We start from the raw sequence: 22476 nt of genomic DNA on the forward strand, positions 1-22476 counted from the left end.
GAGAAACAGCTGTACATGCCAAGGTCTGCGCTGACTAATGTAATGGTAGTCTGTAATCACAGACTCCAATCTGCCCCCAAACAAATTACACTGTGACAAAAACGTTCTGCAAAAGAAATGTTCAAATGAATATAACGTTGGAATCGGCTTCAGTGAAGTGATCCAACAGAATAGTCACTAAAGATTAAAATGAGATCTGACAACAAGGCAAGATAGGACTCCTGGATCCAGTGAAGAGGTTTACTGCGAATGCTGAGCTGGAATTGTGGCCTGGAAGGCAGGGGGGAGGAGGGGGTGGATGTCCAGAAGGAAGCCACATTAGGATTGGAAAGCAGGCTTTTGCCCATAAAGGTTAGTGATGTTGAAACCCGTTAGTGATGTTGAAACCTCAGAAACCTCGGAGGTTCAAACTGGGTAAGTCAGTATTTCAGAGTGGCAGGGTGGGGTGACCAGCATGCTTCTGCTGAGTAGTGAACCCCACATACTGGAGCGCATTCAGGGTCCCGTTCCCAGCCCTGGCTCTCACTCTCCTGAGAAGTCAGTGTTAGCCACTTTGCGTTCTCTGCCCCAGTTTTCTTCTAAGTATAATCAGATGAATACATTTACCACGTACTGAATTTAGTAGGATGTTACCAGTTAGTGTTTTAAAATAGAAGAGAACAAAATAGAACAGAACAGAAATTATAGAGCTGTAAAAGATTTTACAGATCTACTAATCCAATCCTTTCAACACCCTGGCTTAGAGAGAAGAGACATATCCCAAATCACATATCTAGTCAGTACTTTGAAAGCTTTTCTTTTTCAACTTGGGATTAAAAACTAGAATAGGTCCTTTGAATGTTTTGTAGCATCTGGGCTTGGACAGATAAATATTGCTTTGTGGAAAGTGAAAAATTATGTTGTAGATATTTAGTGACAAAAATATTAATGACACATCCCCTTTATGAAAAAAATACTATAAGACAACAGGTGCAGAATAGTCTTGTTCCTTTAAAACTTAAATAGACATGCATATGCCTCCAGGAGAGAGACCTGAGATACATGTCAAGTATTGATAGTATTTATTTCCATGGTGGGATTATATGTTATTTCCACTTTCTTCTTTTGGCTTATCAGTGATTTCTAACATTGAGGATATGTATTTTGTTTGTAGTAAAAAAAAAAAATACTACACGCTATGGTCTAAACCACAAAATATTCCAACATCTGAAAAATTAGATTCTGAACCTTGCTTAGGTTTCTTTTGGTCACCCAAATTCAGATGACTCTCAAATCTGTACTGCCAACTCAGACCTCACTTTTTAGCCCCAGACCCATTTATCCAGATTTCCTACCTGGAGTAACCCCACTGCTCTCCATCTATGGAGTCTCCTTTGACACCTTGGCTCTCAACCAGTCATACTCTGAGGTCACTTTTGGAGGCATAAATGGGTACTGGACATCAAGACCTCGGGCCCTCTGTCGATAACAAGGAAAATGAATAGCTATTTCCCAAAGTACAAAACTTCTTGTCAGCACCTAAGCTATTCCACCTCTCAGACAAATAATAAAGAATCTTGGATTCTGACCACAGTCTGTTCCTATAGATTATAGCGTATTGGCTCATTTACCCTCCTAACAGTTGAACTTCAGCCTCAATGGAATCCTTGATTGATTGAAATCCTCTGCTTCCTTCCATCTATCAGCTCTATACTCTCCTCCTATCCAGTCAGAGCCCACAGTCATTACTGCCACCACTGTCTTCCTAAACTCCCTGTCTGTTCCCCTTTCATTCCACCTTTCCAACAAACCACATTCCCTGAATCAATGTGATTTTTGACTGTTCAACTTTTCTGTGCCTGTACCCAAGGCACAATGCACTATTGGAGGAAAAAAATCACAGCTGGACTGATTGATTTCTTTACAAACTGACAATCATTAGTCTCAACACTGCAAGATATTTACTCCGCCCTCTGCAGTCTGATTCTCCCCTTATGTTCCTTCAAAACTGCTTTCACCATTGTTTTCAATACCTTCTATTTCACCACACCCAGGAGAAACTTTTCATTCCTTAGCTTATTAAGATCAGTCAGTCATCTTAATATGGTCAATTACTTCCTCCTCCTCAAAATATTTTGTTCCTTTTGCTTCTAAAACTTACAAACTTCTAGTTTTCTTTCTTCTGACTGCTTATCTTATTTGAAGGTGCATCTTACTTTATTGAACTATATGATTTCCTTATGGATCTGTCCTAGGCCTTCTTGTCCTCTATTCTACACCCTCTGTCTAGGACTATGTTACCTATTGCACTCCTTTGGTTTCAATGAACATTGACATTTTAATGGATATCTAATCTGTACCACTAACCCACACTTTTTTTTTTTTAAGATCCAGGCCATTTATCCAACTGTGTGACAGCTATATTCAGATGCTTTGTAAGCAGCTCAAACTCAACAGATATTCAAAACTAACTCATTATCTTCCTCCTCCCCCAATAGCATTTGCTCTCCATTCAGTGCTGCCTAGTCAGTGACACTACTTTCTACCAGCTGTTCAAGGCCAAACTGGCTTGATGTCTTTGACTCCTCCCATTCTCTTTCCTCCCAATCCAGCTCCACCAGTTAGTGTTATCTCCAAGATAGTTCCCAGTCTCCAAATATCTCAATTCCCCTTCCCTGCTCATCAAACGAGGCCACTGTTATTATTTACCTATAATGGAGTCTGATATGGCATCCTTCATCTACTCTTACTTTGCTCCAACACATACTCCATGTTGCTATCAGTATTTCACATTAAAGAATTATATCGGAAATTGACTAAAATTCACAAAAATAAAATATTAATGTTTTAGTACTACTAGATGTAATAATAGCCAAGATTCATTGAGCGCTTACTCAACATTAATACATTCTATTTATTCCCCATAATAACTGAATGAAGCCTACAATATTTTTATCCTCATTTGACAAATATCTAACCAGAGGCATGGAAATAAAAGTATTTGTCCAAAGTTATGTATGAAATAGAGAAGACAAGTTTTGAAACTGGACTGTCTACCTCCAGAGTTCTACCCTTCCTAACACTACTTTAATGTATTTTTTTTTAATGGAGGAAGATGGGCAGTAGGATTCACAGGGTAGAATAAGATCCAAGCTCTTCACTCACTCTTCTAGATTGATCTTCACCATATTGCCTCCTGCCACCACTCTAGAGACTTTGGGCACAAGATGTCACAAATCCCTGAGCTGTTCCTGCATTTTTCAGTCCATATGCACATGATCACATTCTACATACATGTAACTGCATTTTTCTTCTCTATAACCTTAATTAGCCCTTGGATATAGATAGAATATTCTAGAGTGGCACTAGGTAACCGTGTGTTGAATTAGCTTGGTCTTCCAAAGATAAATACAAATTTCCTTAAACTCATATATTGGTGTCATAAGGTAAAGAACTGAAAATTCCCATCTATATTTCAACTTTTTCCATGAAAAAAGAATGATCTATATCACTATTAGCTGAAATAAAACTACAAAAATATTATTAAACACTTAAATGTTAGTAATACATATTACATAGAATATTCAGAACCAAAAACAATGAAGCTTTTAATCATAGTTAATACATTTGAATGCAAAACTGATTCCTGATATCTACACATAAAGATGAACCTAATATCTTATATTTGCACTTATTATGCTACCCTTAGAATGTATATAACAAGATTTTCTTATATTTTCATTTATTTAAAGATAACATAAACAATAGTTTTTCTATGAATACACCACAATGTAATTTTTTGGTATTTCTTCCATTTGGGGTTTTTAGAAGAAAAGCTTCTATTGGAAAATTGAATATATAATACTTTATTTGGTGTCTAGTTTAGCCAAAAAAAAAAAATAGCCTCTGATTTCTGGGCTCTTTCTTCTGTAAGAGACTCCTTTATTATAGTAGCCAGACACTTAGTCACAGCCTTAGGAACTCCGGGGAGGCTGAGAATATGTCTTATGAATAAGCAGGGTGTGGTTGGTAGAGCCCCAGGCAAGGAATAGAGACTTGCCTTGTACATTCAATCATTCAACATCTTAAGGTAAATATTTCCTCAATTATAAATTGTGGGATTTGTACGATATAACTTCAGAAGTTTGTCCATCCTGTCTTAAATCCTATGATTCTAGTCCACGTAGGGAAAATTCTACAAAGCTAAGTTCTTCAGCTCTTGTTTCCACCATTGTTTGACAGGGAACATAGGAAAATCAACAGGACTAAAATTCCAGTCTGAAAATCCGGAGTTTTAATAAAATTTTGATACTGGCCTTTTCTTATGTGTAATTGTAGCTTGGGTTTCAGTGTATCCAGGAATCTGAAAGCACATGGACATGGCGGAAGTCCATAGTATTAATAAGGACATTCATTCAAGCTATGAAGTATGCAAAGAAAAGCCTTTACTTTTCTTTTTTGAACTGTGAAGAATCAGAAAGGTTGCTCTGAATTCTTTAACGGAGGCTCCAAAATGGAAAATTGTTTTAGTCAAATCCCTTAGAAAGGCAAATAAATCTTTCCTTTCAGAAGTACCATATGACAACCTAGTTCTAAAGATGTCTTCAGTCCAGAGTCCAGCATTTGTGGCCCAAGAAAGCCAAGAAAGGGCCCTTTACTCAAAGATGCAAGAAGAAGGAAAATAAAACCCCAAAGTTAAGCATGACCATCCAGCTGGCATATGTGCCCAGGCCACAATTGGCTTTGGCAAGTCCTCATCCTTGAGGTCTCCAATGGCTCTGAGGCACTCACCACAAGAAAATCATGGGTTTTAAAATACAAGAATTAAAGAACACATTGATGTAATTTTGGTGCAGAAGTATTTAGAGAAATGTGTATTTGTCTTTGAAGGTTGGCTAACCTTGGGAATGCTTCAGACCTGTAATGGGACTATTTGCCTGGGAATTAATTCTACCATCCCTGAAGAGAATTGCAATATTAACCAACTTCCCAAGTGCAGCCTCAAACCTTACCCTTCTCCTGCCCCAGGTCCAGGAGGAACAGTCTGTATACCAAAACGTCTTTTTTAAATCAAGTATCTTAATGCATGTAAACTAATAACCCAAACCCTTGGAATAACTAGAAAATGAAACTAGTTCTCGAACTTCCTTGGAAGAATTTCTCTCAAGTGATTACTGTTTGACTTCTTTACGAGGGAGTTTTAAAAACATCAATCTTGTAAAACAGCCAGTTATTTTCCCAGAAAAATGGGTTTATTTGGGAATAGCAGAGAAATTGCAATTTGGGGCATGCAAGCTATGGCAAACCATAGGCAAGTCTGGAGATCCAGAGAAGGGAACGTTACTTTATAGAGAAAAGGGGAGAATTGGGAGGAGCTGCTTTGAACAAAAGTCCATTGGAGGAAAGCAGGAGTTCAGGTGTTAGTTTTTTATTGACTGGGTTGTGCTATTATTGGCTGAGCTGTTGCTGGGCAAGGAGAAATTCTTCCTTTCTCCAGCTGGAATACTAGAGAAGGTTTCTTCCCATTGGGAATGCGGGGTATGTCTCTTCCTGTTTGGATCTGCAATGATGAAGAGTGGTAGGTCATGAGAACTCCCCCTTCTGGCCTCTCAACTCCATTTTAAATGAGATTTCCTTTATTCAGCCTCACAAGTTCTTCCAGATAATAAGCCAAATAATTCTTTCTTTAATTCCATTAATGCAATCTTGTTCTTCCCCTAAAGGTCACAGAATAATCTATTCTCTTTGCTACACACATTCCCCCAATCTCTTTTCTAGGCTAAGTATTCCAATTATTTCACCTAACATCATGGTGTCAAGTACTTCACCATCCTAATTATTCTTTCCTGCATGTGCCCAGTTTATTTTGCATCTTTTTAAAATACCTGCTGTAATTTTTAAAAACATTTTGTCTAGGTTGCCTTGAAATATTTGTATAAAATCAGAATCTTGATGCCCTATAAAGCGGATTTACTCATAGAACTCTGACTCATTTCTAGGTTTTAGAACTAATTTATAGATAAAGAGTTAACACTAATCACCTGATAGTCATGATCATCCTCTCTCCAGTAGGAGGGAAATCACACAAATTAGCTTTTAGAAATCTAAAAACTATTTATAATCCTTACTTGTGTTGTGGGACAAGTCTAAGAGATAAATTACAATATGTGTTCAGTCTAAAATATGTGGTTTGGTATTTTAAGTCTAGACTCAATGTTTGATGAGATGGCAATTTTTAGACATTAATGGCTCTTTCCCTTTCCGTTTGGAAATGAGGAATCAGGGACTCGAAGGAGTACAAGGCTTGCCCATAGCGCTTGCCTACAACATCAAATCAATGGGAAAATTAGGATCTTTTCCTCCAATCCAAATTCCTTCACATGAGCCCTTTGTGTCCAGACTGCCATGCATTGCATTAGATTCAAATACTGCCTTAGGTTGTTAAATGACTTACTCCTGTGCAGACAATAGAACATAACAAGCCATAAAACACATTATGTTATTAATAAAAATGACAATACCATATAAGCAAAATGTCATAAGAAATAGCATGTAAGACATTTGTTTATGAACAGAATTTTAGAGAAATAGTATATATAGAAATAACATATACAGAAAATGGCAATTCATTTCCATGCCAAGAGAATCTGCCTTTGAAAGAGTACTTCAATGACCAATTCTAGGTACTTAATTATGTTTCTAGATGTTACCTAGTTCAGAGCTAGTTTACTAAGTACTTATGTTTCTTGCACACTAGGTACTCTCGTTCCTGTTAACTGTGCTGAATAATTAACAACTCAAAGCTACGTGGCTTAAAATAACAATCATTTGTTTTCTCAGAGGGTTTCCTGCCAGTATTATCATTTTTTTTTAATAGTTCTATTTGGCTTCCCATTGAAATCATCCATTTATTGTTTCCATAAAACCCCCAATAACCATTTAAAGATTTTTTTTTCTGTTTTTGGCTCCTCTCAAAATTATACAGTTTTAAAAACTAAATTTGATTTCAGTGAAAATAATTTCCCTCCCTGTGCCTATCCCCAGGAATTACTAAGGAACTGGAACTGTGTCCATTTGTTTTATTTGATAGGCTCATAATTTTATCCCTAGGAAATGGGTAGCCTGCTATAGATCAGATGATACAGAACCCTTGTCACCATCTCTCCAAGTTAAACTAATGCAAATTAGCAATGATAAGAGTGAAGGAAACTTTGTTTTTTAATGGAGATAATCAAATACAGCTTTCAAATGACTCTACTATGCTTGCATGCTTGTTTGTTTGTTTTTTAGTATCAGTAGTTAAATATCCTATAGGTAATGTGAAATCACTTCATGCGCAAATTAAAGTCATAATGCAGTAACTTTTTAGGTTGTTTTGTTTATTAAATATTACGGGGTCAATTTTTGCCATCGATACAGGTATACATATTAGGTACAAAAAACACTTCTAAAGTTTATGCTTCTAGCCACAGTGTCCTTGAGAGCTTTTTTGTTTTCAAAATTTGATCTTAACAAGATATGTTACCTATTCCCCTAGAAAATGAGTATTTTTCTATTGTGTGGCCTCAATTTTTTTTATTGAAGCATAAATAGCATACAGTGTTATATTAGTTTCAGGTGTACAATATAATGATTCAACAATTCTATATATTAGTGCTCATCATGTTAAGCATACTTGTAATCGCCTTTATCTGTTTCATCCATCCACCTAGCCACCTCCTCTCTGGCTACCACCAGTTCTCTTTTTTTTTTTTTAATTTTTTTTCAACGTTTAATTATTTGTGGGACAGAGAGAGACAGAGCATGAACGGGGGAGGGGCAGAGAGAGAGGGAGGCACAGAATCGGAAACAGGCTCCAGGCTCTGAGCCATCAGCCCAGAGCCTGTCGCGGGGCTCGAACCCACGGACCACGAGATCGTGACCTGGCTGAAGTCGGACGCTTAACCGACTGCACCACCCAGGCGCCCCCAGTTCTCTATTTTTAAGAATCTGGTTTGTGTGTTTGTCTTTTGTTATTGTTCATTTCTTTCTTAAATTCCACATATGAGTGAAAATCATATGGTAATTGTCTTTCTCTAACTGACTTATTTCACTTAGCATTATACACTTTAGATCCACTGTGTTGTGGCAAATGGCAAAATTTCATTCTTTTTGGCTGAGTAGTATTCCATTGTGTGTGTGTGTGTGTGTGTGTGTATACACACACACACACACCACATTTACTTTATTCATTTATTTATCAGTGAACACATGGGCTGCTTCCATATCTTGGTATTGTAAATAATGCTGCAGTAAACATAGGGGTATGTGTATTGTTTCAAAATACTGTTTTTGTTTTCTTTGGGTAAATACTCAATGGTAGAATTCTTGGACCATATGGTATTTCTATCTTTAATTTTTTGAGGGACCTTTATACTGGTTTCCACTATGGCTGCTCTAGTTTACATTCCCACCAACAGTGCAAGAGTTCGTTTTTCTCTACGTCCTCGCACATAACTTGTTCTTTGTCGTGGTTTTTTATGTTTTTTTTCTTTTTTGTTTTTTGCCATTCTGATAGGTATGAGGTGATATCTCATTGTGGTTTTGATTTGCATTTCCCTGATGATTAGGGATACTGAGCATCTTTTCATGAGTATGTTGGCCATTTGCCTGTATTCTTTGGAGAAATTTCTGTTCATGTCTTCTGCCCATTTTCAATTGGGTTATTTGAGGGGTTTGGTGTTGAGTTGGATAAATTCTTTATATATATATATATATATTCTTTATATATATAAATTCTTTGTATATATAATATATATATATATCACAAATATCTTCTCCCATTCAGTAGGTTGTTTTGTCATTTTATTAATGGTTTCTTGCACTGTGCAAAAGCTTTGTATTTTACTGTAGTCCCAATAGTTTAATTTTGCTTTTGTTTCCCTCAGGAGACATACTTAGAAATATATATCGGGGTACCTGGGTGACTCAGTCTGTTGAATGTTCAACTTCAGCTCAGGCCATGATCTTGTGGCTTGTCAGAGTAAGCCCCCCATCAGGCTCGCTGTTGTTAGTCTATCAACACCTAGCTTGCTTCAGATCCTCTGTCCCTCTCTCTCTGCCCCTCCCCCACTTGTGTTGTCCCAAAAATAAATACTAAAAAAACAAAACAAAAAAACAAAACAAAACAAAAAACCATGTTTCTAGGAAGATGTCAAAGAAATTACAGCCTATCTTTTCTTCTAAGACTTTCATGGTTTCAGGTCTCATATTTAGGTCGTTAATCCATTTTTGGGTTTATTTTTGCATATTATGTGAGGAAGTGGTCTGGTTTCATTCTTTTGCATATAGGTGTCCAGTTTTCCCAGCACCATCTGTTGAAGAAACCATCTTTTTCTCCATTGTATGTTCTTGCCTCCTTTGTCATAGATTAATTGGCCATAAATATATGGGTTTATCTCTAGGTTGTCTATTCTGCTCCACTGATGTTTGTGTCTATTTCTGTGCCAGGACCACCCTGTGTTCATTACTACAGCTTTGTAGTATATCTTGAAATCTGGGACTGTGATACCACTAGCTTTGTCTCTCTTTCTCAAGATTGCTTTGGCTGTTCAGTCTCTTGTGGTTCCATGCAAATTGTAGGATTATATGTTCTAATTCTGTGAAAAATGTTATTTGTATTTTGATAGAGATTGCACTGAATCTATAGTTTGTTTTGGGTAGTTTAGACATTTTTACAAGTGCAGCCTCAATTTAACTTATAATTACTTCAGTCTATTACCTTAGCAACAATATGTATGTATGTTTGTTTGTTTGTTTGTTTGTTTTGAGACAGAGATCATGGTGAGGAGGAAAGAGAGAGAGGGAGAGAGAGAATTCCAAGCAGGCTTTGCACTGTCAGTGTAGAACACAATGCGGGGTTCAAACCCATGAATGTGGAGATCATGAGCTGAGCTGAAACCAAGAGCCAGCCACTTAACCGATTGAGCCACCCAGGTGCTCTCCCTTAGCAACAAATTTTAGATAAATATATTAAAATCTCTATATGTCAGAACCAAAAATGTCTCCTGGGGGAAGCAGAACACTTTTTTTTTTAATTTTTTTTTAACGTTTTTATTTATTTTTGAGAGAGAGAGACCAAGCGGGAGCAGGGGAGGGGCAGAGAGAGGGAGACACAGAACCGGAAGCAGGCTCCAGACTCTGAGCTGAGAGCAGACATGTGGGGCTCAAACCCGTGAACCACAGATCATGACCTGAGCCAAAGTTGGATGCCCAACCAACTGAGCCACCCAGGTACCACACTTTTTTTTTTTATGTACTCTTGGTGTGCTTAGGGTAATCAGTATAAATCTATTGGAATACAATATTTTCATTTCTTCTTTGGATTTTATAAATATTTCTTTACAAACAGGACTGGCTATATCCACAATAAGTTGTTTCCCTGGTCATTAAGAAAATTATTTAAAATACTGACTATAAATATTTACAACAATAATAATATTTACTTACAGACATTATTATTGAAATACATACATTTATTCTATGCTACCATGTACCAGGATGAGCACCAATTCTATACAAATATGATCAATTTTAATCACCAAAACTACAAGCTAATCATTGCCATTTCTCATATTCTCTAGATCCACAACTAAAGGCTTAAAGAGCCATAAATAATCTCACAATGTCTCTAATAAGTATTTGTCTGCTGATTATCTGCTACTTCACAAGGCTGGAAATGTTTCATGAAAATTAGAGCTAGTAAATTACTGAATGCAGTTCCATCTTAAAATACATACAATTATATGTCAAAATAAAATTCGTAATTAAGCTAAAGCAAACACACTTGCATTTGGGTAATTCCAAAAGCTGAAAAAGTGCTCATGATTTGTGCTAGTTCATGAAAATTATTTAGATAAATTTCTCATCCAGCTTGCATTAGGGACTACTATTCCAAAGATAAAGATCATAGAATTCTAAACCAAAGAAACTCCAAAATTCACATTCCTAACCCCAAACGGTAGGAGGGGTGGGGAGGGAGCTTAAATTTTAAGCCATCTATATTGCTGCTCTTCTACAAATATTTGTTATTTTCTATTTTCTTAAAAACTCTCAGGGAAGGTTTTGTTTTTTTTTTTTTTTTTTTTAATCCATGACAAAAGTCTATCTTAGGGCTTCATTGCTTTAGGACTTTCTCATTTCTGATACAAATTTCTTCTTAGTTTTAGCATCTTCTACTTAAGCCTACAACATTAATCAATCTACCCAGTACCATGTTTAAAATAATTTTAACCTACTCTGTTTTAAATTTTTACACAATCAATTACTTAGGTCACAGTTGGATTAAATGATAATAATTTTCACTGTCCACCTCACATCACTGAAGTGCCATAAAAATAAAAATATGACCCAGAGTTAAAGACTTGAAATCTAAAAAGGTTATTTAAATCAAAGTTATAAGAGATTGTTATGGTAATTTATTTTATACTATTATCACTTTATCATATTTTTTAGATAGGACTCACCTCTTTGTGCTGACAAATCATACAAAAAATTAGTAATAGTAAAAGAAAAATGCAGTGTGTACCAAATAAACTGCTTCCCACTCAGAAACCTCCCTAAAATTTCACTAAAGGAATTGAAAGTCACTTATTAAACATTTATAATGGGCCAAGTTATGTTCTAGGTACTTGGGTTTCAGCAGCAAACGTAACAGATGAAATCCTCTGTTCTCATGTTTTTGTTTGAGGAAACACATATTAACAAGGTATGTATGTCAATCAGATAGTATGTTTAAAAATCACTGGACATCGGGTAGATAGAAAGTTCAGCTTCAGCCAATACCGCCAGTTTATGAACGTAATTGTCACCATCTGCTCCCGCTGGCAGTTCATGAGAATTCTAGTTGCTCCACATCCTTGATAACAGTTGGTATTATCTATCTTTTTATTTTTAGCTGTTTTGGTCAGTGTGAAGTAGTATTTTATTTTGATTCTAATTTACATTTATCTGATTACTATTTAACTTGAGTCCTTTACTGGCTATTTGGATATCCTCCTCTGAAGTGCTCGCCCAGTATTTGTATTGGGCTATCTTGTCTTTTTCTTATTGAATTGCAAGAGCTTATAACATATTCTGAATATAAACTTTGTTACAGAGGTTTCAAATATCTTATCCAACTACATGAGTTTCTTTTTCACTCTATTAGTGCCTTTCCATGAGCAGAAGTCCTAAATTTTAACAAAGTCCAATTTTTCAAATTTTTCCTTTTATGATTAGAATCATATTGTGTTTATTTGAAAGATCTTTACCCCCAAATAATGAAGCCATTATCCTGTTTTCCTCTATAATATGTATTATTTTGTCTTTCACATTTATGTCTACAATCCATTTAAAATTAGTAAATTTAATGTATGAGATACAGTTCAAAATTACTTCTAAATTGATACCCAACTGGCCCAGCATCACTTATTGGGGGGGGGGAGAGGAGGAGAGGGGGAAACGAATGCAAACAAACCTTGTCCCAGTGCTGTGGCACTTAGTGTTAAGAAAGATTTGTTAAGGTAGGAGAAATCTCAGCCAGTTTGAATGCTGATCAGAAAATCCAGGAGAGAGAGGGGAAAACTGATGATGTGAGAAAGAACAGACAATGAACTGAGGTAGGCTACCATGGATGTGAATTCAGTACAAACAGGTGGTGGCTTTGGTTAACGCATAGACATTCATTAATAATATCAATATTAATGATGATAACTGGTAACACATTATTTATCATGAGCCAGGTAGTCACTGTTCAAAGGACTTCACACACACAGATACATATATATGTATGGTTATGAACCCATATATATCTAGGTATGTATTTTTGTGTTTAATTATATATAAACTCAGGTATATTCTGTTTATATAAATTTAATTTTCTAACAACGTTGTATATGTATATATGTATAACTATATTATTTTATGTACGTACAATGTTAGAGAATATATGTGAGAATACAATTATCACATTCTACATTATATTTACTTAAAAGTACTATGAGATACTGATTTTATCCAAGAAGTATCAGAGACAGAGAATACTTAAGTAATTTGTCTTGACTGGTAAAGCTGGAGTTTAAATCCAGGCAGACATATCCAAAATTTGTAGAATTAAACTACTATGCTTTATTTGTGCATAGATATTTTTTTGGCCAGTTTAGTCAACAGTGAATTAACAAATATTTATTAAACATCTGTAATTAATAGTCATTTAACTCACACATCTCATTTTACATATTTTCCTGTCTTTTGAAACATGTCCTACTAGCCAAGCTTAAAATAAATGATTTAATTTCTTGTGTGGTTTTCATAAATTTAACTGCTAAAATTAATATGAGAAATAAATGTGCTCAATCACTTTGAATTTCCTATGTGATGTATTTAAAGGAAAAGGAGAACATTCTTCTTTTATCTGAGCTCTGTCATTCAGAAAAACACATGCTAATAACAGATTCACCTTTCAAAATTCCATTTATGGTTGTATCCTGCTTTACTTAAAACATGAATTGAAAACCGTGCGGGACGAATCCAAACACTACAATGATTTTCTCTCTAACCACGTGCAAAGTTGCACTGGTGCTACTTGTTTAATATTTTGTTTGGATGAAACATATACATGGTTTTAGTATTTAAAATGTGTATTTAAAAAATACACTGCAGACTCTAACGTCAGCATAATATTTGTGGGGGTTTGCAGCAGCAAAGTCCAAATAAGCTCCTTACCCTTCTAACCTCTGGAAAACAACAGCATGATGCACATCAGACTTTATGTTTCTCTGTTGCCCATTAAAACACTGCCATATATCAGACAGTTCAGTGCAATTCAGACCAATGCAGTCAGAATGAAGCTTGAACTTGTGTTTAATGTCACCTAGGTTTGAATCATTTCCCCTAGATGACCCCAGAATTTTTCTGAGGCTTCTCATTTATGTGTCCTTTAAAAATATATACATTGGTCATTGTATTTCATGATTTAAAATACTGTTGCCACTAGAGAGTTGCTAAATATACCACACATGCACTGCCAATTTTCAAAGCAGGGAGACAACATTCCAAGTAAGAGAAAAGCCCAAAGATAAGAATGAACATGTCACAGCATGTTGGGAAAACATGAGGCAATATGCTTAGCTGGTGGATAAAAAAATAGGGGTGAGGGGAAGCAGTAGGACTTGTGTGGAGTCAGATTAAGATTATAAAGTTCTGGGAATTAAATTGAGGTGTTTAATTATTTAAATCTAATAATTCATTGAATGCTTAATTTAGCAGGCACATGACTATTTATTAATGATTTAGAGTTGAGCAAGGTATGATAGCTGCTCTCAAGGAGCTCAGAATTTCATGGCGAAAAGACGCACGAGAACAATGCAGTCAGTATAGTATCGTGACAGCTATAAACAAGACACATTTAAGTGAGGACTTAAAGGGAGGGTTTATTCATTCTTCCTCAGAAAATGAGAGGAGCAATACTTCATAAAACAGGTTCCAGTTAGTCTGAGTGTTGAAGAATAAGTGATGGTATATTGTGAATTTTGTGAAAGGGATCAAGAGTTATAAAAACCCAGAGGCAGATATTTCAATTCAGGTAGCACATCGTCAGATTATAGTTTTGCTGTGCTCTTCTCTCTAAATATTGCAATGGCAGATAAACAGGTTTTTAAAAAATAAAATTTCAGACAGAAACATGTTCATATTTAACCAGAACAAAAAATTGTAGAGGCAGCTGTTAGCTTCGGCCAATGTCTTCTAGACTCTGATCCCAGAAACAGACTGAGGCATTCAATTTCTCTTTTACAGGGTATGTATGTATAGCAGGTGACAGAACCATGTTCATTGTATTAGATCAGAAACCAGATGGGCTGCTCCAACCTGTGGGAAAAGGCTAAAACGCTGTGAGTACCTGTTGTGATTACTTCTTAAGTGGAATTGTGGATCTGAGATGGTGAGAAAAAGAATACAAAGTCATACACACAGTACCTGGGTCAACCCAGAAGGGATTCAGTGAATGAATAAGTCTTTCCATAGTTTTGTCACAGGAGAATAGCACCCAGTTGTAAGTTTTAGAGCTGGTTCTGGACTAAGGGGTGAGGCTACATGAATGCATTTGCAAAATAGCTGTCTTGGATACAGTGAGTACAGAGATCAAGAGGAAAATAACAAACAACAGACAAAAACGTCCCACTCAAAATGAGCCTGCAAACAAAAGGTCTAAAGCACAGAGGAAAATTAAAGCTGAGAGAGTCATTCTTTTCTTATAGTCGAGTAGATAGCCAGAGTGACCTGTTTGGCTAAAACCATAATAATGCTTGATAAAAGGTGTTTGAAATGCATGTACACTCACACAGTTGCACATACACATGTCTTTTTATTTTTTTTAAGTTTATTTATTTGAGAGAGAGAGAGAGAGAGAGAGCAAGCGGGGAGGGGCAGAGAGGGAGGGAGAGAGAGAGAGAGAGAGAGAGAGAGAGAATCCCAAGCAGGTTTCGTGATCTCAGTGCAGAGCAACGCAGGGCTAGAACCCACAAAACTGTGAGATCATGACCTGAGCCGAAATCAAGAGTCTGATGCTTAACTGAATGAGCCACCCAGGAGCCCTCATACACATGTCTTAAAACTAATTTTTTTTCAACGTTTTTTTATTTATTTTTGGGACAGAGAGAGACAGAGCATGAACGGGGGAGGGGCAGAGAGAGAGGGAGACACAGAATCGGAAAAAGGCTCCAGGCTCCAGCCATCAGCCCAGAGCCTGACGCGGGGCTCGAACTCACGGACCGCGAGATCGTGACCTGGCTGAGGTCGGACGCTTAACCGACTGCGCCACCCAGGCGCCCCTTAAAACTTATTTTAAGGTGACATGAAAATAAGGATATGATTAACAGAAGAAACAGAACAGGAACTCTGGGAAACGTAAGGTTGCATAGCTGGTCTTTACTCTGAGTGTCTCGGCCAACTTTGAAGAAAGCACTTTGATGACTACATGGGTGAGGGCAGAAGATGAAGTTGGAGGAACTCCCACATTTACATTCATCAGATAAAACTGGACCCTCAATGAACTCTACAGAGAGTAAGGGTGAATTAAACACATGACAAGGCAAGAATAAGAATTTGACTTTCTTACCTCTGGAACTAGGTGGAAGAGGAGAAAAATAGTGCCCTTTCTCTAGAAAACTTTCAAAATTAAAACATTTTTTAATGTTTATGTATTTTTGAAAGATAGAGAGAGAGGGAGGGAGGGGAAGAGAGAGAGGGAGACACAGAATCTGAAACAGGTTCCAGGCTCTGAGCTGTTAGCACAGAGCCCAATGCAGGGCTCTAACTCATGAACAGTGAGATCATGATCTGAGCCAAAGTCAGATGCTTAACCAAATGAGCTACCCAGGCACCCCTAAACATATTTTTAATTGAGGGTAACTTACACATATTAAAGTTCACAAATATAAAGTATGCAGATATTTGAATTTCACATTTAACCACAACAGAGATGAGGATACAGAATGTGTCCATCATCCAAGAAAATAATATGGTTCCCTTTTTCATTTATTACAGCCCCTATCCCTGGGCTAACTATGATTCTGGCTTCTAGCATTATAGATTAGTTTTGCTTGTCCTTGAGCTTCATATCAATGAAATCCTACAGTATATCCTGTATGTGTCTGACTTCCTTCACTCACTGTGACAGGCAGAATAATGGACCACCAAAGGTATCATCAATCACTTCAGCTAAAGTCAGGAACACATTTCCCACCAGGATTTCCCATTGAATTTAAATTTGGAAGAGCCATATCAGGGCATTTTTCTTCATGAGGAAGACTCCAGTAGTAGATCGTAAAAATAAAAGATCATGAATGTGTCTCTTTCTGCTGTACTTCCGGGGTTTTATATTGTTCCTTCCACAGGTGCCTGGGTTATTATTTTACCTCTTTTGCCATAAAATCGGTATATCCCATTGCTGGATCTGTAGTTACATTTGTTTTTAAACAATCCCCTGCTTACACCCAGACCTGGTATCTAAAAAGGCCAAATGCATAACTGCCTGGCTTGCTTGGTCAATAGAGCATGAGACTCTTAGAAAGGTGAGGTGCAAGGGGGACAGATACATTTTTATAAAACTTAGCAGAGATCCATTATTTCACTCACTTGAGCCTTCATATGTTACTTAGGGGTATTTAGTGAATGACTTATGCAACCAAGTAGTAATTATCCTTATGATTTAGGCCCATGTCAATCCAACCAAAGGATGTAAGTGGTTGAACCACAGTTAAGTTTCAATTCTTAGGCCCCTTTTTGGCTCTGTGGCCACTTGAAGGTAGTACCAGACAGTCCAGCCTGAGTTGCCATTGGAGGAAAGAAAGAAGCATTAAGCCCAAGAATAGACTGGGTAGGGTCCAAAAGTTTCAAAATAGAAAGCGATCAAGAGATGATTCCTTTCCAAGAAACATCCATAGTTAGTGACCAAACTGATCATGAGAAGTCAAGAAAGATAGAATGTTTTTTAGTCCACATTTGAGGATGCTGTTTCAATGCTGATTAATACCACATGCCTGTGAATGGATAGAGGAGAGCATGGAATGTACATTAATCCCCTTGAGTATAGGTCCATTTTTGAGCAGCTTTTACAATACAAGGCACAAGTGATCACTTTGCAAAAGAACCAGAAATCTAAAAACATGAAAATGATTAGTTACAAGGGTCATAATAGTATTGCTAGAATCAGCTGATCAAACTGGAACAACAAGATATAGCAAGAGCACTGAGAAACTACCGACAGCCCTCAGAAAGTATCAATGGTACGCTGTAGTCAGTCTTCTGGTAGCAAGCATGGGCACTTGTCCTGCCCTCTGGCCTCTCTTACCATGGATCAAATGGAGAGATCAGGCAGAGCTAGCACATGAAGTGAAAACTTCTGCATTAGAAATAGCGATTCCTGTCATGTGTTTTCAGTCTATGATGGTGGATGTGTTGCCATATCTAATACAATGATGGATCCAGATAGCAATTGGGGCAGGGAAACTCATTCAGCATCTTGATCCAGTCCCTCTCTAAAACTGAGCCCTGATCCTGGGCATTTACGAGTGACCCGGATAATTCAATAAACATCTGCGAAGTGTCTCTACAGTTCATGGCCCCAAAGAAGAGTATATTAAATCTGCTCATCTGTAGACTTCCAAGTGGAAGACCAAACAGCTAGACCGTAGGTGATAGAACCAAATACTGTATAACAAAGTTCATTTAGGGGAGTGGAACTGGAACAAGTATATTAAAATCAGACAAAATGGATGTTCAGACAAAAATAATTACTAGAGATAAGGAAAAATGACTCAACTGACCAAGATCACATAGCAATTTTAAACCTATGTGCACATAATAACCAAGCGTCAAATTTATACAAAGTAAAAATTGACAGGTCTGAAATACATAGACAATACCGTGTCTTTTACTAAGAAATTTAGCAGTTGCTTGTAGTAAGAGGTTTTAGCACAATCCTTCAGTAGTGGTTATACTAAAGAAAAAAAATAGAAATAAAGATATGTAAATTTGGGGCAGTACAATTAACAAACTTCTTTTAATGAGCACATTTAGTACCATGAACCCTATAATTAGAAAGCACAAAATCTATTGAAGCACATAAGAAAATAGGCCATGTAATCAGGCCATAAGACTAGTCTCCCAAAATGTCAGTTGTGTACATCCTGCAGACCACATTCTGTGACCACAATACAATTAAGTCAGAAATACATAAAACAGCCACAATAAAAGTGACAACTTGGTTTATAAGCAATTTCTGCTAAGCATTTAGTAATATATAGCTACAATTTGTACAAGTATTTACAAATCATTGGGAAAGAAATGATATCTCCCTTATTTTGTAAAGGTGTCATAATCTGTATAACCTTTACAAAAACAATTGGTCAAGAATTAGACCCCTAAGATAGATATCTTTAGACATAAAAAACACTAAGAATGATTATCATTATTAGGTAATTGCAAGAAGAATAGCAAAGTGAGAAAGAAGTTTTAAAACCCATAAAATGATGGTAAACCAAAATGATCGTTAGTGCCTGTGGTTAAAGTCATAAGCCACTGATTGAAGAATAATAAAATTAATTACAACCTTATACTTAAAATGTATAAGTAAAATTATAGACAATAATAAAAAAGGCAGGACTGTTCAGTTTTAAACTATTCTAAGGATACCAATATTTTTCCTAAGGGGCAGATAGTTGCTCTAGATTTTGTTATAAAAAATTGTGTGTGTGTGTGTATGTGTATGTATAACCAAAATAGAAAGTGAAAAGAGAGAAAAAGAGGGAGAGGGGAGAGGGGAAAGAGAACAGAAAAGAACAGAAAAGAAAAGATCTATAGCATTGAAACTGGAAGAAAAGGAAGATACACGGGAATTTTCTTCATATCGCCTTCATTTTTTCTGTATTTTATTTTTTCATATATATACCAGAGGTATGCATTTGCTGCATGTCAATAAAGGACATGCAATTAATTATTCTGTAAGATAGTTGGAGAAATAGATTGGTAATATAGGTGGGAGCAAATTATGGAAGGTTTGGTGTGATCATGTTAAGAAGATGGAACCTTCATCAAGAGTCAATAGATTGCCACACCATGGTAATAAAGTGGAAAGTAATTTTAACAGATTTCCAACTTAGAAAGATAATTCTGATGACAAAGGGGGTGATAGATTGGGGATATGTTGAAGGTGGATAGAAGGTTATTTTAAAGTTTTAGGCAAGGTATGATGTAGACCTAAATTAAAATGTTAAGAATGAGTCAAGCAAAAGGGGTAAATGTCAAAAATTTACTTTCAAGGGCTCATTTTCTTAATTTCTCTCTTGCATAATAGCATTTCCAGATGGCTTTGTAGCACAGGAGTCATCCTTTATGCACTTCCTGTTCTATAGTCTAGAGCATCATATTTAATTATTATCCATAATACATCTAGACATATCAAACTTCCAGCCGCCTTTCTGGAAAACTGAGTCTCGTAGTTGGCAAAAGAAAGACTAGAAGTAAGTGCTTTTCTATCATTAGTTCCTAACCTTTAGAGATGTGCAGGGTCTTTTTTTCAAGAGCCTGAAACTTTTCCACCAAATAGATTAGCAATCACTATAAAGCTTCCCAGTAAGTATGTTTCACTCAGTATCAATAGAACTCTGTATCTGTACTATGAAGTAACTGCCTTGGCTGAAATCCATCCAGTTTCATTTTCCATCCAAATATGTGTTACAATCAACACCTATAAATTTCAATAAATTTGCAATCTTGTTAAATTCATGTCCGAACCACTGAATGAAAACACAGGCAACATAGATAGGTCTGGAGAATACATTTATTTTGTAAACCAAATGCAGCAAATGTTTCTTTTTCCTCTTCACTAGGAAGTTGGGGCAATAGGGAATTGTTCTCAATTATATTAGGATTCTTTTCCATATAAATTCCAGTGGTATGTACTAGAGGGGATTAAAAAAAAAACCTGTTTGCAGGGGAGGGGGAAAGAAACACGATAAATTAATTAGAAATAAAATGGGGAATAGGGCGCCTGGGTGGCTCAGTTGAGCGTCTAACTGGCTCAGGTCATGATCTCACGGTCTGTGGGTTCAAGCCCTGCGCTGGGCTCTATGCTGACAGGTCTGAGCCTGGAGCCTGCTTCAGATTCTGTGTCTCCTTCTCTCTCTGCCCCCACCCCTCCACTCTCTGTCTCTGTCTGTCTGTCTGTCTGTCTCTCTCTCTCTCAAAAATAAACATTTAAATTTTTTTTAAATAAATAAAATAAAATGGGGAAGACCCATCAGATTATCTGGTCATTTCTTTCCACAACTGAATCCACAGATTTTAAGTCCACATTTATTTGCACAGCAATAACAAATTCTATGTATATTTTATAAACATTGCCTTAACCTCACTAAAAAAGTACATAATATATATTTTTGACTTTTGAAAAATATTGCTCTTGTAGTTTGCCTTTTAGAAGCTGTAAGAGTCAAAACATTGATCAACAGCTTGAGTATACATATTTAAAAGGCATTCTCTGAGATGACTGATAAATGCCTTATTTATAATACTGGACTTTATAATAGATCATCAAACTCTTATTGACTAAATTAACAAGGTTGGTCAATAGGATAATTTGTTAACTTATATGATTTGTGGTAAAGCATTTTAAGTAGCTAGCTTATATTTAGACTCAAGGCTAGTTTATAGATGATGCTGAATTAATTTTAATATATTCATAGCATCTAATTTCCCTGTAGAAAGGGAGATGAATACCTGTGCCCAAACGCTGCACCTACTCTCACGGATGTGCATGTGAGTGCGTGTGAGCACACACACATAAGTACGCACACACACTCACCCGCCTTAACCAGGCTTGATTCAATCTCTTTTGCCCTCTTGCCTGCCTTATGGTGCTGTCACAGTCTCATAAAATTTGCTTCTCTAAATACTACTTTGCTGTGTTAACCCTGGGTCTTAAGTTAATGTATTATTTCTTTAGAAGTTTTAATAATGCTGATTAAGCCTGGAAGACATTCTGCCCTTGTCCAGTAAATGAATTAGTCTAAGCTAGAGAACTACTTTATTTTTCTTATCTCCAGATTCTTGGTAGGAGGGGGCATCTATCATAGCAGAAGTCACTGTTCCATGGTAAAGAGAAAAAAAGAGACCACCAGTAAGAATGGATCAGAATCACAGGAAATAGGACCATGACAAATCTTTCCCTATTAGGTGTCAGTGTTATTGATAGTTTCCTTGAAAACCCTGTTCTCTCTGCTGCCTTTGTAATGATGCAAAATTTTGACACGTAGTCAATTTCCCAAGCATACATCCCTATTCAAGAGAATGTACTCACTGGCTGATCCAGGTATTCATACACATTTTTAAACTCCAAGTCCTGGATGTTTTCTACTGTACCAATGATCTCAAACTTAACAAGGCAAAAAGTTGAAAGCTTTGTCAAAGGTTTTCTGTATTCGACAAAACATATATTAATATACTGCATGCTTCGTGTATTACGTTTAAATGTATTCGGATGCCACATGCAATTAATAACATAAAAATTACTTAAAGCATTGCTAAACACATAGCAGTATGTTTAACTGTGTTTTAAAAAATAATATGGGCTAAAAGTACAACTTTTTTCCTGAATATTTTAATTAAAAAGACCCCTTTTGGGATACCTGGGTGTCCAGTTGGTTGAGCATCTGACTTTGGCTCAGGTCATGGTCTCCTGGTTTGTGGGTTTGAGCCCCATGTCGGGCTTGTTGCTGTCCATGCAGAACCCACTTCAAATCCTCTGTCCCCCCTCTCTGCCCCTCCCTGGCTTGTGTACTCTCTCATGCTCTCTGGCTCTCTCTCTCTCTCTCTTTCCCTCCCTCTCTCTCTCTCTCTCTGTCAAAAATAAACATAAAAAAATTTTAAGGCCCCTCTTGCTGGAAAATATTTGGAATCATTGCCAAATCTCATTTTATA

At 36.6% G+C, this 22476-nt stretch overlaps 1 protein-coding gene across 3 annotated transcripts in view; it reads left to right on the forward strand.

Moving 5' to 3' along the window:
* OSTN (osteocrin) overlaps positions 1-22476 on the forward strand; it is a 214188-nt gene that overhangs the window by 59394 nt on the left and 132318 nt on the right. For all 3 annotated transcript variants that reach the window (XM_047875753.1, XM_047875752.1, XM_047875756.1), the window contains exon 2: positions 14794-14888. The gene's annotated coding sequence lies outside the window, so the exon portion shown is untranslated. The remainder of the gene's footprint in view (positions 1-14793; positions 14889-22476) is intronic.

Source organism: Prionailurus viverrinus, chromosome C2 (genome assembly GCF_022837055.1).
Source record: "Prionailurus viverrinus isolate Anna chromosome C2, UM_Priviv_1.0, whole genome shotgun sequence".
In the NCBI taxonomy this organism is placed as follows: domain Eukaryota; kingdom Metazoa; phylum Chordata; class Mammalia; order Carnivora; family Felidae; genus Prionailurus; species Prionailurus viverrinus.